Below are 13849 nucleotides of genomic sequence, written 5' to 3'. Positions count from 1 at the left end.
AGAACCCAGAGACAAAATTATTGAAATCATTTCCATGTATCTGCTATTTTTATATTGTTGCCTTTTGCACATAATCTAATTCTGTTTAAAATATATTTTCTGTAAATGCAAGTCTAATGGAAGACCTCTGCAGATAAAAAGTCTTGCAAAATGAATGCATGATCCATATAGCAATATTAGTAATTGATGTGACCAATTATATTATGATTTTTTTTCCTGCAAATTTCCATTCTGCAAGAAATAATGCATCACTATATAAAAGATAAATTTTTAAAAATCCAAACCCTCTGAATGAGATGTCCCAGGTTTAAAATTCATTTCCAAAAATGAATGTTCATTCATTTCCAAAATATGCTTTTAAGTGCTGTTATTATACATCTGCACAGCCGTCCTTTGACTCTGCATTATACCTGATCGCCACAGGAGTCTCAGCTGTTTCCATTTATACGGAAAGACAATTAATTAAGGTTGGACTGAACAGATGAAACTGCTTGTGTGGAGTGTCAGGTTGCAACTGGGGCTTTTAGGGCTCGTAGTTGCTTGAGAGGCTTACAGGGCAGCTCTCCTGAGAATAGCTGTCAGGAATTTCAGACACAGCAGCTGGCCAGAATAATCTTAAGACTAACAGTCACTGGTTATGTTCATGCAACGAATAATCAAACAATCTCTCCCTCTATCTTTCATATTCATTATTTCATGGAGATTTATTTTTGCAAGTTTCTTGCCTGCTTTGATGAATCACACAAAGAATATAACGCCATTTTTGAAAGATTAGATGGGAGTCTTTCAATGCTTTTTCCATAGACTGTAATATTTTAATGTTAATCATTTTCATGGGTAATTTATGTTGCGTTATTTCACATATAATGAATTCCTGTGTGTATAGAACTCTCAAATTCCTTGCAGAATTAAACTGGACACAAGTCTATGAGGTCTTGGTGCTTTCATTCTGCTCTTTTTGTTATATACCATGCATTAACTTTTGGTGTGGACACCCCTGCTCACTCATGACTGCAATAAAGCTGGAGAGAAAATCAGCTGGCTATAAACTGAGATGGATTGAATGCTGTTGTTTTTATCCTTGAGTCTTGTAAGATTTTGACTCTATCCCAATACAGATTAGCTGGATAGGTTTACAGAATACTGTGGTTTTGAAGCTGATGAAGAAACAATAGCTAGCATATTTTTTAATAACAGAATTATGCAACAGATACAAAGTAAGTAAGTGACCCATAACTAGTGTTGTCACAATAGGTCAGGCATTCAAGTAGCAACATGGTTCGATTTTGGCCGAGGGCAACAGGGTCTTCTCTTGTTGTCTTGATTTGATGAAGGCGTTACGTGAACATTTGTTCCACCTTGAGAAGTTCAACGGTCACTGGCCTACATTCTACTCTGTGATGTCTGATTGTATGGTTGATTTAGCAACAGGAAAGAGCCGCCATATCAATCACTGTTTTAGTTCCATCCCTCATCTTGCCAATCCAATTGTAACGCAACGGGTAGCATGAAGGAATTCTGTCCGCCCGGAAACTCACCCTTGCTCGCCTGCCTTTGTGTCTGGGTACCTGGTTAATATGCTTGTCAGTTGATTAAATTAATGAGTCCAAAATGCGTCAGCTACAATTCTTTATCAATTCTGTTCTTCCATATCAACGCTTGTTTACCGTTGTATATTTGTGTTCTGCCAATGCCAATGCCAATGCCAATGCCAATGCCAATGCCAATGCCAATGCCAATGCAAGTTAGCTGGTGAAACAGTGTGTGTACTTTTGCAAATTCTCTTGTTTACAAACCCAGTTGTTTAACCGTAGATTTATTCACTCACCAGTCTCAGCAGCGTGTTCACTAAATCTCTGGAGTGTGTTGACAATTTTGTCTCCAACATTTCCGCCATACAACAAATTATCCTCCAACATTTACCCCGTACAACAAATTATCCTCCAACATTTCCGCCACTACAACAAATTATCCTCCAACATTTCCGCCACCTCCAACGGGATCCCGCTACTGGTCACATCTTCCCATCTCCACCCCTTTCTGCTTTCCCTCCAAAACTCCCTGGTCCACACCATTCCTTCCGAAACTCCCTGGTACACTCGACCCTTTCCAACCAAAACACCCTCTCCCCAGGTACTTTCCCCTACAACCACAGGAGATGCAACACCTATCCCTTTACCTCCCCCCTCGACTCCAGCCAAGGACCCAAGCAGTCTTTCCAGGTGCGGCAGAGGTTCACCTGCACCTCCTCCAACTTCATCTATTGTATCCGCTGTTCCAGATGTCAACTTCTCTACATCGGTGAGACCAAGCGCAGGCTTGGCAATCGTTTCGTTCAACACCTCCGCTCAGTCCGTGTCAGCCAACCTGATCTCCCAGTGGCTCAGCACTTCAACTCTCCTTCCCATTCCCAATCTGACCTTTCTGTCCTGGGCCTCCTCTATTATCAGAGTGAGGCCCAGCGCAAATTGGAGGAACAGCACCTCATATTTCACTCGGGCAGTTTACACCCCAGCGGTATGAACATTGACTTCTCTACTTCAGGTAGTCCTTGCTTCCCCTCTCTATCCCTTCCCCCTTCCCAATTCTCCCACTAGTCTTCCTGCCTCTGACTACATCCTATCTTTGTCCCGCCCCCTCCCCTGACATCAGTCTGAATAAGGGTCTCGACCCAAAATGTCACCCATTCCTTCTCTCCCGAGATGCTGCCTGACCCGCTGAGTTACTCCAGCATTTTGTGTCTACCTTCAATTCAAACCAGCATCTGCAGTTTTTTTCCTACACATTTTATTAACCGTGATCACAGGAAAGCATTGCTTGATCTAGAAATTCTTCCTCATAAAATAACTTTATCTGCAGCATGCAAATGAATTTATTTTAAAACCTAATTAGGGTATTTTCTGCACTGGTCTTGTAAGTCAATAAATTTGCACTGGGTTCTTTGTGCCTGGCACATTTAAGTGCGAGTCATCTGAATTGATTATCATTAATTCCTTTGTTATGTTCTTGCCGTTATTTGTGAACACAGGATTCCTATATTTTCACATTATCAATGTCCTTTCAATTTCAATGATTTATGCTACTCCACTTTAAAAACATTGTTATTAAGTTCATTTGTCTACATTATTTCTTCCTAAACATGTGCTTTCACAGTTTTCCATGTTACTTCTGAACTGTAAAAACAGCAGGAAAACAAAATGCATATTCCCGGAGATATCATTCCAATAGGATCATAAATTTCAGTATAACAGGTGTCTCTTTTGCCATTGACCTTTGCCAGTAGTAAATTGTCAAGCAAAGATCTCTATTTTAATCCTTGTCCTTCATAACTTTGTATAATTCTTCATTTTCAAAGTGCCAATACATCAAAATGATTTGGTAGTCTCTGCCTAATAACTCTCAAGGTGAAGAAATTCTGATAGATTATCCTTTCACTCTCCTTGGAAAATTATTAATTCAAACTCCATTTATTACCTCTTCCCGAAGTGGAGAATACAGAGAATGTGAAGAGCCAGAATAAATAGATCTTTCGTCAGACTGGAAAGATATAACTCGTGGAGTGTCCCAAGGATCAGATCTTGAGGGTGACAGAGTGTAAGGTTTCCAAGTTTGCCGATGACATGAAAGTAGTTACGATAATTGCATTGAAGGGACTTTTTGTTCGGCACATGGTACAGGCAGGGAATGGAGGGATATGATCATGTGCAGGCAGATAGATTTGTCTTGGCATCAGGTTCGGCACAGACGTTGTGGGCCAAAGGACTTGTTCCTGTGCTGTACTGTTCCATGAAGGTAAAAGGACACGTTGTAATGTAGACTCAGCAGGGTGTGGATTGGTTGAATGAGGTAAGGGCACAGCAGTAGAGTTGCTGCCTTACATAGCTACAGACCCGGGTTCGATCCTGACTATGGGTGCTGTCTGTATGGAGTTTGTACATTCTCTCCATGACCACATGGGTTTTCTTCGAGTTCTCCGGTTTTGTCCCTCACTCCAAAGACGTACAGGTTTGTGGGTTAATTGACTTCAGTAAAATTGTGAATCGTCCCTTGTGTGTAAGATAGTGCTTTTGCACAAAGTGATCTCTGGTCAGCGCAGGCTCAGTGGACCGAAGGGCCTGTTTCTGCACTGCATCTTTAAAGTCTAAAGAGTGGGTGAAAACACAGCAAATGGATTTTCATGCATTATCATGCATTTCTTTTAAGCAAATTGGGCTGATGGGCCAAATGGCCTAATTCTGCTTCTATGATTTATGAACATGAACATCACAGGATCTCACAGAGTCATAGAGCTGTACAGCACATATACCGGCCCTTTTGGCACACCTAATCCATGTCAACTAAATTAGTCTACTGGGTTAGTCCCATTTGCCTGCATTTGGCTCATTTCCCTCCAAACCATATCCAGAAATCTGTCCAAGTGTTTTTAAAAAGTTGTAATTAAAATCTCATTTACCTTTTAAATAATCTTTCCTTCAAAGATTACTCTATCTCCCTGTTCTTGCAATAAATTGAAGCATTTCAATTTGGGACATACTTCTACTGTTATTTTTCTGAAGTACTCAGCTTAACTTCTCTGAATCAAACTTCATCAGCCACCTAACATATATCTTCAAGCACCTGATCGCTAATGAGGTTGTCTTGTTGCTAATTTTCCATCATCAGCAAACATAAATAAATGACGAGAAACCTGACTTGCACCCAAATATAAAGTTGACAGCGAGCCGATTCTGCTGGCCTGAACCGTTGCCAGATCCTTTTGTGAACAGCCTCCAGAAATTCCTTTCCCAGGATCTCTGTGTTCAGTTGCTCAGTGCCTGGTACAACCAGTGGGGTTCCTGAGGGAAGCAATTTGTCATTTGAGTCATATCCGCATTCAGATTCCCACACCACTTGTGTGCCTTGGATGACTAAAAGAAGCCAGTGTGGACATGGGATCCCACATAATTATACTATGTGTAGGAAGGAACTGCAGATGCTGGTTTAAACTGAAGATAGACACGAAAAGCTGGAGTAACTCAGAGGGTAACTCGGCGAAAGAAGGAAGCAACGTCACCCATTCCTTCTCTCCAGAGATGCTGCCTGTCCCGCTGTTACAGGCGACGATGACAGGGCGTACAGAGAACTGATCAAGGAGTTTGTGGACTGGTGCCAGCGGAACTGCCTCCGGATCAACGCGGGGAAAACCAGGGAGATGGTGGTAGATTTCTGCAGGCGCAGCCGGGTCCCCCCGACACCGGTGAACATCCAGGGAATGGACATCGGGAGGGTGGATTCTTAAAAGTACCTGGGTGTCTACCTCAATAATAAATTGGACTGGACCGAAAACACCGATACGCTATACAGAAAGGGCCAGAGCAGACTTTATCTGCTAAGGAGACTCAGGTACTTTGGAGTGCAGGGGGCACTCCTAAGGACCTTCTCCAACACGGTGGTGGCATCGGCCATTTTCTATGGAGTGGTCAGCTGGAGCAGCAGCATCTCAGCGACGGAAGGGAAGAGACTCGACAAGCTGGTCAGAAGGCCAGCTCTGTCCTGGGTTGCCCCCTCGACTCAGTGCAGGTGGTGGGAGAGAGGAGGATGATGGCAAAGTTAACATCGCTGCTGGACAACGACTCCCACCCCATGCAGGACACTGTCACTGCACTGAGTAGCTCCTTCAGTGACAGACTCCTTCACCCCAAGTGCATGAAGGAGAGGTATAGGAGGTCCTTCCCTCTCGCTGCTGTGAGACTGCACAACCAGCACTGCTCCCAGCAGATGAGTCAACAGTAACAGTTAAGAATACACAGAAGACTGATGACAATTTATCCTTGTCTTTACTTTTATTTATGGTGAATGATTTCTTGCTATCCACTTTGCTGCTGTAACACTGTAAATTTCCCCGGTGTGGGACGAATAAAGGAATATATTATTATTAGTACTCCAGCATTTTGTGTCTATCTTTGGTTTAAACCAGCATCTGCAGTTCTTTCCGACACATCTATTCTTTCCTGCTTTGGTGTCGACCTTCATGATTCCAAGGTATTTATTGACAAAATGCTGGAGTAACTCAGCAGGTCAGGCAGCATCTCAGGAGAGAAGGAATGGGCGACGTTTCGGGTCGAGACCCTTCTTCAGACTGATTCCAAGGTGTGACATACACAGACATGAGAGATGGAATACAAAGTACATTTCGCTGCAAATATATATTTTTTAAATGCAATAACATGTACATAGTTGGCAGACCTATTACACTCAGAAATGTTACCTGTCGCATGATACATTTGACAACAACGCTTCTTTTAGTTTAGAGATGCAACATGGAAACAGGTCCTTAGGCCCACCGACCATCAATTGCTTGTTCACACCAGCTGTATGTTATCCCTCGAGGGGCAATTTCACAGACGCCAATTAACCTACAAACCCACACGTCTTATGCTTGTGGGAGGAATTCACAAGTCTGGTGTCAACTCTGATCAGAATAAAGGGACAATAGTAAGTAACAATCATTTCAAAACATGCAAGTACAAAGTGCTGGTGATTAAATGAATTTCAACTGCAACAGGATGGTCATTATTACGCTAAATGGCGTATTCCACAGTGACTTGTTTAAATTTGCTGTGATTGATATATGATAAGCAAGTTTTTAAAAAAAGGAACAGCAGCTAAAAAGGTAGTGAAAATGTTAACAATGACTTGCGAGCATTAAAATAGCGTTAAAAGAGCTTCATCAATGGAAAACACAATCTCGTGTTGGCATTATTCTTGCCCAGTTGGCAGGGATGAATAGAGCGAACTCCAGAAGCCTTTTTAAATTATTCTTTAACATCCTATAAGTGCAATTTCTTTGCTGCCATTGCTGACAGCAGTGCAACAGAGATTAGCATGTCAGGTTGAAGTGATGGTGCTTTAACATCACGATGACTTCAGTAGCTGACAGCCAGAGAATGAATACACATATTGATACCTGGTGCAGAGTTAGATCTTGAACTGTGCTGAATTTGCTGTGATGGCAGTGAGGGACTTTAGACTTAATGCCAGTTCTTCAGAAATGGTGAGCAATGAATTCATCATTGTTCTTGCTGTTGATCTTTAACCAGTGTCTCCTGCTTGAAAATGTACTTGAATGAATAAGATACGGATGGTTTTCAGCTCGGATGCTGCTTATACTGAAATATCTTGCTCTTACTGTTAAATGCTCATGTGAGAAATGTACAGGGCATACATTGCAGGCTTTTGCTAGAATTATAGAGAAATATAATGGTGTCCGTTATTGGTGATTGTCTGCTATAACAGAGCGAGGGGGTAAAGTTTAAACCAGTGTGTAGGAAGGAACTTCAAATGCTGACTTGAACCGAAAATAGACACAAAAAGCTAGAGTAACTCAACGGGTCAGACAGCATCTCTGGAGAAAAGGAATAGGTGACGTCTCAGCCCGAAACGTCACCTATTCCTTTTCTCCAGTGATGCTGTCTGACCAGCTGAGTTACTCCAGCTTTTGGTGCCTATCTAACGTTTAACCCAAGGCTGGGAGGTGGGGGCAAGGGGGGGTTATACAAGCGAGAATTCACAGTTGGGGAAGCTGGCCCCACACGCAGTGCGCTGGGGACGGCCCCGGTACTCACACCGCTGTCATGCTGCTCGGTCTCTCCGCTCCTGCAACTGCAAACACTCCAAAGACGTACAGGTATGTAGGTTAATTGACTGGGTAAATGTAAAAATTGTCCCTAGTGTGTGTAGGATAGTGTTAATGTGCGGGGATCACTGGGCGGCGCGGACTCGGTGGGCCGAAGGGCCTGTTTCCGCGCTGTATCTCTAAATCTTTTTAAAAAATCTAAAATGTGGCACCAACTCGTTTGGTAAATGGCGGACGTGGGGGGCTGTGCAACAGGAGCTTCGGTCCAACAAAACTGAAATACACGATAGAGAGGTCCATTATTGCAAGGATTTCCTGTATTGCTGCCTTTTGAAGGGCCACGTGAATGGATAGGAAACATTTGGAGGGATATGGGCCAAACGTGGGCTGGTGGGACTAATCTCGGTGGGCATCTTGGTTAGTATAGGCAAGTTGGGCCGAAGGGCCTGTTTCCATGCTGTATAACTATGACTCTCACATATACTTCATGAGAACAAGACCTTGTATGACCACTGAGTGTTGTTTGTTGGGGAGTTGATTATTGAAGGGATCCATACCCCAGTTGCCCCCACCACCACACTTGGATGAGCTGAGGCACCCTAAAGTGACCCATGCTGCTCTCAGCAAGGGTAAAACATTTCAGGCAAAGAGTGGCGTCATTTGAGGTGGGAATAATATTTTTAGAACACAAGAGGAAAAATAACAAATATAATGATTGTTTAACAAACAATGCCATTAATAAGTTGAGGAGACTTAGGGCTCAAGGTTTAAAATTCATCTCTGTGTCATACTCTGGCTGTGTTTTGGAATGAGTATAAATGCTTTAACAGTGTAATAAACCCCTTTAAAATAGCAGGTGGAATTATAGAAATATTGCCTTTGATTTTGCATTTGAAATATTTGCATGGGGGTTCTCGTGTTTAATATGGTAACAATGGCAAGCAAGATTGTTAAAGAGGCTTACTTGCTTTTAATAAAAAATCCAATGGTCGCCATTGCTCTAACTCTTAGGCCCTGTTCCCCTGTGTGCGGGAACATTTTTATCTAGAGGATTACATAACCGCTACAACTGATTTAAGTCACAGGATATGTGCATGAATGCACTCCTTTTTCTCCTCAGGGATATGTGGAATGCATCCAGTAACCACAAGTTTAATCTGCCGCTGACTTTCAATAGATGTCCTCCAGGTGTCAGAATTTGCATGTGAACTGTGTTTTGCTGTGTTTTACAATAAAGAGAGCCTCACTTTCGAGCAGAAGATTATGGGGGAATAAAACATTTTCTTCTACAACCTCTAACTACACCATGGGTTTTGAGATTGAGGTTCAGTCGTAAGCAAACCCAAAGCCACCAGATGTCATGGGATCAGGGACTCTGGCAGACCTGCTTTCTCCACTGGGCAAAAGTGATGAGACTTTGCTCTCATGCAGTGCATAATTCCAATTAATGTTGCCAACTGTCCCGTATTGGCTGGGACATCCCATATTTTGGGCTAAATTGGTTTGTCCTGTACGGGACCGCCCTTGTCCCGTATTAGGTCCAGGGGGGCACTGTAGGCCCGAAAAAAAACTGCAGATGCTGGCTAAAATCGAAGGTAGACACAAAATGCTGGAGTAACTCAGCGGGTCCGGCCGTATCTCGGGAGAGAAGGAATGGGTGACGTTTCAGGTCGAGACCCTTCTTCAGACTAAAGATTTAAAAAAAACTAAAATACGTTATTTCTGAGTGTTGCTTTGCACAAACCAACCTTACCCTTCCCTCCCCACCCTCTCCACAACCCCACGACAGTCCCGACTTAGATTAAACGGCCCCTGTAACGCACGGCTCAGTTTGGGCACGGTGATCTGCGGGCGTGTCTTGGTCCCCGGCGCTGTGTGGGCCGCTCCGTCCCACCGGTCGCTCCGCACTCCGTCCCGGCTCAGTGACGCTTCCGCTCCAGGCTCCGGCTTCTCGTGCGGCCACTCTGACTCTTGCTCCTAGGGGGCCCCCCGACGAAGCCCCAGTCCACACTGATGGGCTGCCCGGCCAGCTCTGACCCGTTCAAACCCCCCATGGCCGCCTGCTCCTCCTTGTAGGTCCCGTACTCCACCAGAGCGTAGCCCTTGAGGTAGCCGGTGCGCCGGTCCAGGTTGAGGTGCAGGTTCTTGATCTCACCGTACTCGGCAAAGTTGTCGTGGATGTCCTCCTCGGTGGCTTCCTCGTGGACCCCGGTCACAAACAGGATCCACCCCTCCCATCCAGCGTTGAGGGCCTGGCTCGTCACCATCTTGCTCCACGGAGTCGTCGTCTTCTCGTAGCCAGGATCGAGCGCCTTCCTCGGAGCCAAATCCTCGCCCCTTCCTCTTCTTCGCCTTCTCCTTCAGTTTGTGGATAGTTTCGTCGCCCTCACCTTATGCCGAAGTCCTCGCCGCCCGCCTCATGGAGGTCCCGCAGAAGATGGGTGATGTTTCAGGTCGAGACCCTTCTTCAGACTGAAGAAGGGTCTCGACCCGAAACATCATCCATTCCTTCTTTCCCGAGATGCTGCCTGACCCGCTGAGTTACTCCAGCATTTTGTGTTTATCTCCAGACAGTGTAAGCCCAGGGTTGGAATGAGGGTTAAAGGCAGAGAAATGGAACTTATTCACACTGTGAACTACAAAGAGATAGTCAACAGGTCAAGAGACTGCATGATGTTGATGAGAAATCTTGATGAGATCACAATGCGAGTCCATTGAGAGATCTGGTAAGTCTCCATAACTTACAAAGTATATGGAGGCACGAGAGAGGATATAAAAATGACCCGTGCAGCGGCAGGATGTAGAGAGGACTGTTCGGTGAACTTTTGCACCTTTGTCGACGCCACGACGTGTGTACTGTCCAAAAGAGGTCTGCTCTATGATTTTACCTAGTTGAATGCAAAACAAAGTATTTCACTGTACCTAGGTACATGAGACAATAAAGTATAATTGAATTGAATAATGCCAAGTTAGAATAATTTCATCTGCCTGCACATGATCCATGTCCCTCCATGTTCTGCATATTCACATGCCTATCAAAAAGCTCCTTGACTGCCATTTTTGTATCTTCCTCCACCACCACCCCTGCTGGCACATTCCAGGTCCCCACCACCTTCTATGTCAAAAAACTTCTCCTTTAAACTTTGCCCTTAAAGCTATCTCACCTTAAAGCTATGGCCTCTGGGCTTTGACATTTCCACCCTTTGACTGTCTATCCAATCTACGCCTCTCGTAATTTTATATATTCCATCAGGTCTCCGCTCAACCTCCGAGGCTCCAGATAAAACAATCCAAGTTTATTTATCCAACCATTCCTGGTAGCCATTCCTGAAGATTCACAAAGCTGCTCTCAGATTAGATGAATTCTTCCAAGAAGAATCCCATAAATCTGAATAGCTGAAGGTGGTTGTTGTTGCAATATGTTTGTTGTTTGCAATCAACATTACATTCTGATTCTACTTTTTATACTCATGGAATGAATGAATGAATGAATGAATGAATAAGTTTATTGGCCAAGTATGCATATACAGGAATGTGCCTTGGTGTTCCGCTCCAAATGACAACACAAACATACAGTTAACAATTAAGAATAAAGCATAAACACATCAAAACAATAAGGATACACCATTACGGTCTAAACATGTGGGTGAAAATAAACCAGAGCAAAAAAGAGACTACAGACTTTGGTTATTGAATAGAACTATCACTCATGGAAAAAAACAGTTTTTATGTCTGGCTGTGGCTGCTTTGACAGTCCGGAGTAGCCTTCCAGAGGGAAGTGCTTCAAAGAGTTTGTGGCCAGGGTGAAAGGGTTCAGAGATGATCTTGCCCGCTCGCTTCCTGGCCCTTGCAGTGTACTGTTCATCAATGGGGGGAAGGTTGCAGCCAACAACCTTCTCAGCTGTGCGAACGATCCGTTGCAGCCTCCGGATGTCATGCTTGGTGGCTGAGCCAAACCAGACCATGATGGAGAAGGTGAGGACGGACTCAATGATAGCAGTATAGAATTGGACCATCATCGCCTGGGGCAGATTGTGTTTCTTCAGTTGCCGCAGGAAGTACATCCTCTGTTGGGCCTTTATGACTATGGAGTCGATGGTGGCCCCCCATTTAAGGTCCCTGGAGATGATGGGACCCCCCATTTAAGGTCCCTGGAGATGATGGTTCCAAGGAACTTAAATGACTCCACAGATGTGACTATGATGTTGTTGATCGTGAGTGGGGGAGGGGAGGGGGATCTCTTCGAAAGTCAACAATTAGTTCCACTGTCTTGAGAGCATTGAGTTCCAGGTTGTTGCGATGGCACCAGGATGCCAGCTGTGTCATTTCCCCTCTGTAGGCAGATTCCTCCCCATCCTCGATCAGTCCAATCAGGGTAGTGTCATCTGCAAACTTGAGGAGCTTGACAGAGGAGTCTGTGGAGATGCAGTCGTTGGTGTAGAGAGAGTAAAGGAGAGGGGAGAGTACGCAGCCTTGCAGAGCTCCTATGCTGAGGGTCTGCAGGTCCAAGATGTGCTTTCGCAGCCTCACATGCTGCTTCCTGTCCGTCAGGAAGTTGATGATTCACTGACAGAGGGGTTCAGGCACAGTCAGCTGGGAGAGTTTGTAGTGTAGTAGCTCTGGCACAATGGTGTTAAAAGCAGAGCTAAAGTCCACAAACAGAATCCTGGCATAGGTCCCCTTGTAAAGTAGGGTAAAGTGAGAAACATGTTTTGTACATATCTTCCTACACTCTCAGCGGGAATTTACCGGAACTATTGAGAAGGTCATAAGGTCATGTGATAGTAGAATTTGGCCATTCGGTCTACTCCACCATTCACTCATGGCATATCTATGTCTCTCTCCTTACCCCATTCTCCTGCCTTCTCTCCATGGCCTCTGACACCTGCACTAATCAAAAATCTTTCTCTGCCTTAAAAATATCCACTGACGGCCTCTACAGCCTTCTGCGACAAAGAAGCGGCACCCTGGTTTTTGTGCCACAAAAAAAGCAATAAGATCATGTTCTTGTCCTTTGTCACTTGTACTAAACATGCAATAATACAACAATAGCGTGTTACGCTGCACTTCAAAAATCTGGTTCCATTAAAGTTAATGGCATCAACTTATACATCAAGCCAATGTTATAGCACTAGATAGCAGCCTGTTCTGGAAGTTAAACACTTTGATAATGAAGTCCCATTTGCTAGTATGTAAAACCTGTGGTTTCCTTACATTTATATGCACTGTGAGTTTTTATTTGTTGGCTTTGGACAAGGTGGTCCATTTGTCATTTAACAAAAACGGCAGCATCCACCACCCAGTTGACTGTTTTTCCAGCAGGGACAAAATTTCAATCCCCTTTGATAGTCTATATAGTTCAGTGATCTAAGGACTGGAGTCATACCTATTGACCTTTTTGATTCCCTTTAGCTTCAAGAGTAAACACTGCCTGCAGCAATCACATTGAGGACAACTGCTGAGTAACACTTCGTAGCACAAATACACAGAGGCCCAGACATCCCACGGACAGGCAACAGAAAGTGCCTTTGAATTTCAGTAGCTTAATGCTAGGGAACACCCTCTGACCCCTGGAGAATTTAAGTTTGATGTTCCCTCATTTTGGCTGATTGGTTTCTTTCAAAAAGCGTGTTTTATTAAAAAGCGTTAAATGTGAAAAGACGGCGCTACATGGTCAGTGGCTCAATTTGACACAATGTTTAATGTTTCGTAAGCAACCAAAGCCTGCCGTACATATTCATATCAAATTATTTAGTACATCCTGATTTCAGTTCAAGTAGGTCAGATCACTACCACTGCCACTTGACTCTGATTGGAACTAAACAAGGCTACATTTTGTTAAAAGGCCATCTTCTTCCTGCACATAATTGCATCAAATGCAAGTACTGCTTTCATCTTCCCCAATTATGTTCAACAAGTAATCATCAGAATATTCTTCACTTCCTACAATAGTTTCCCAGTCGCCTTCAGTTTACTAAGATACAATCAGACATGCATGCATGTTTGAGTTTGTACTTAGTGTTAAGTTTGAGTTCAGTTTAATGTCACATGTATCAAGGTACAGTGAACAGCTTTTGTTGCATGCTATCCAGTCAACAGAAAGACAATACATGATTTAGTTTGAAGAAGGGTCTCGACCCAAAACATCACCCATACCTTCTATCCAGAGATGCTGTCTGTTCCGCTGAGTTACTCTAGCATTTTGTGTGTATCTTCGGTGTAAATCAGCATTTG

The 13849-nt window shown here is 43.9% G+C and overlaps 1 protein-coding gene and 1 pseudogene across 17 annotated transcripts in view; one reads left to right on the top strand and one right to left on the bottom strand.

Annotated features, from left to right (window-relative positions):
• The window catches only part of tenm4 (teneurin transmembrane protein 4), a 1451267-nt gene that overhangs the window by 1224134 nt on the left and 213284 nt on the right, over positions 1-13849 (top strand). The window lies entirely within an intron of this gene.
• On the bottom strand, positions 9535-10055 carry LOC144595400 (RNA-binding protein 8A pseudogene; annotated as a pseudogene).

Source organism: Rhinoraja longicauda, chromosome 7 (assembly GCF_053455715.1).
Source record: "Rhinoraja longicauda isolate Sanriku21f chromosome 7, sRhiLon1.1, whole genome shotgun sequence".
Lineage (NCBI taxonomy): Eukaryota > Metazoa > Chordata > Chondrichthyes > Rajiformes > Arhynchobatidae > Rhinoraja > Rhinoraja longicauda.
Note: the sequence above shows the minus strand (reverse complement) of the source record. Positions and strands in the feature narration are given on the sequence as shown.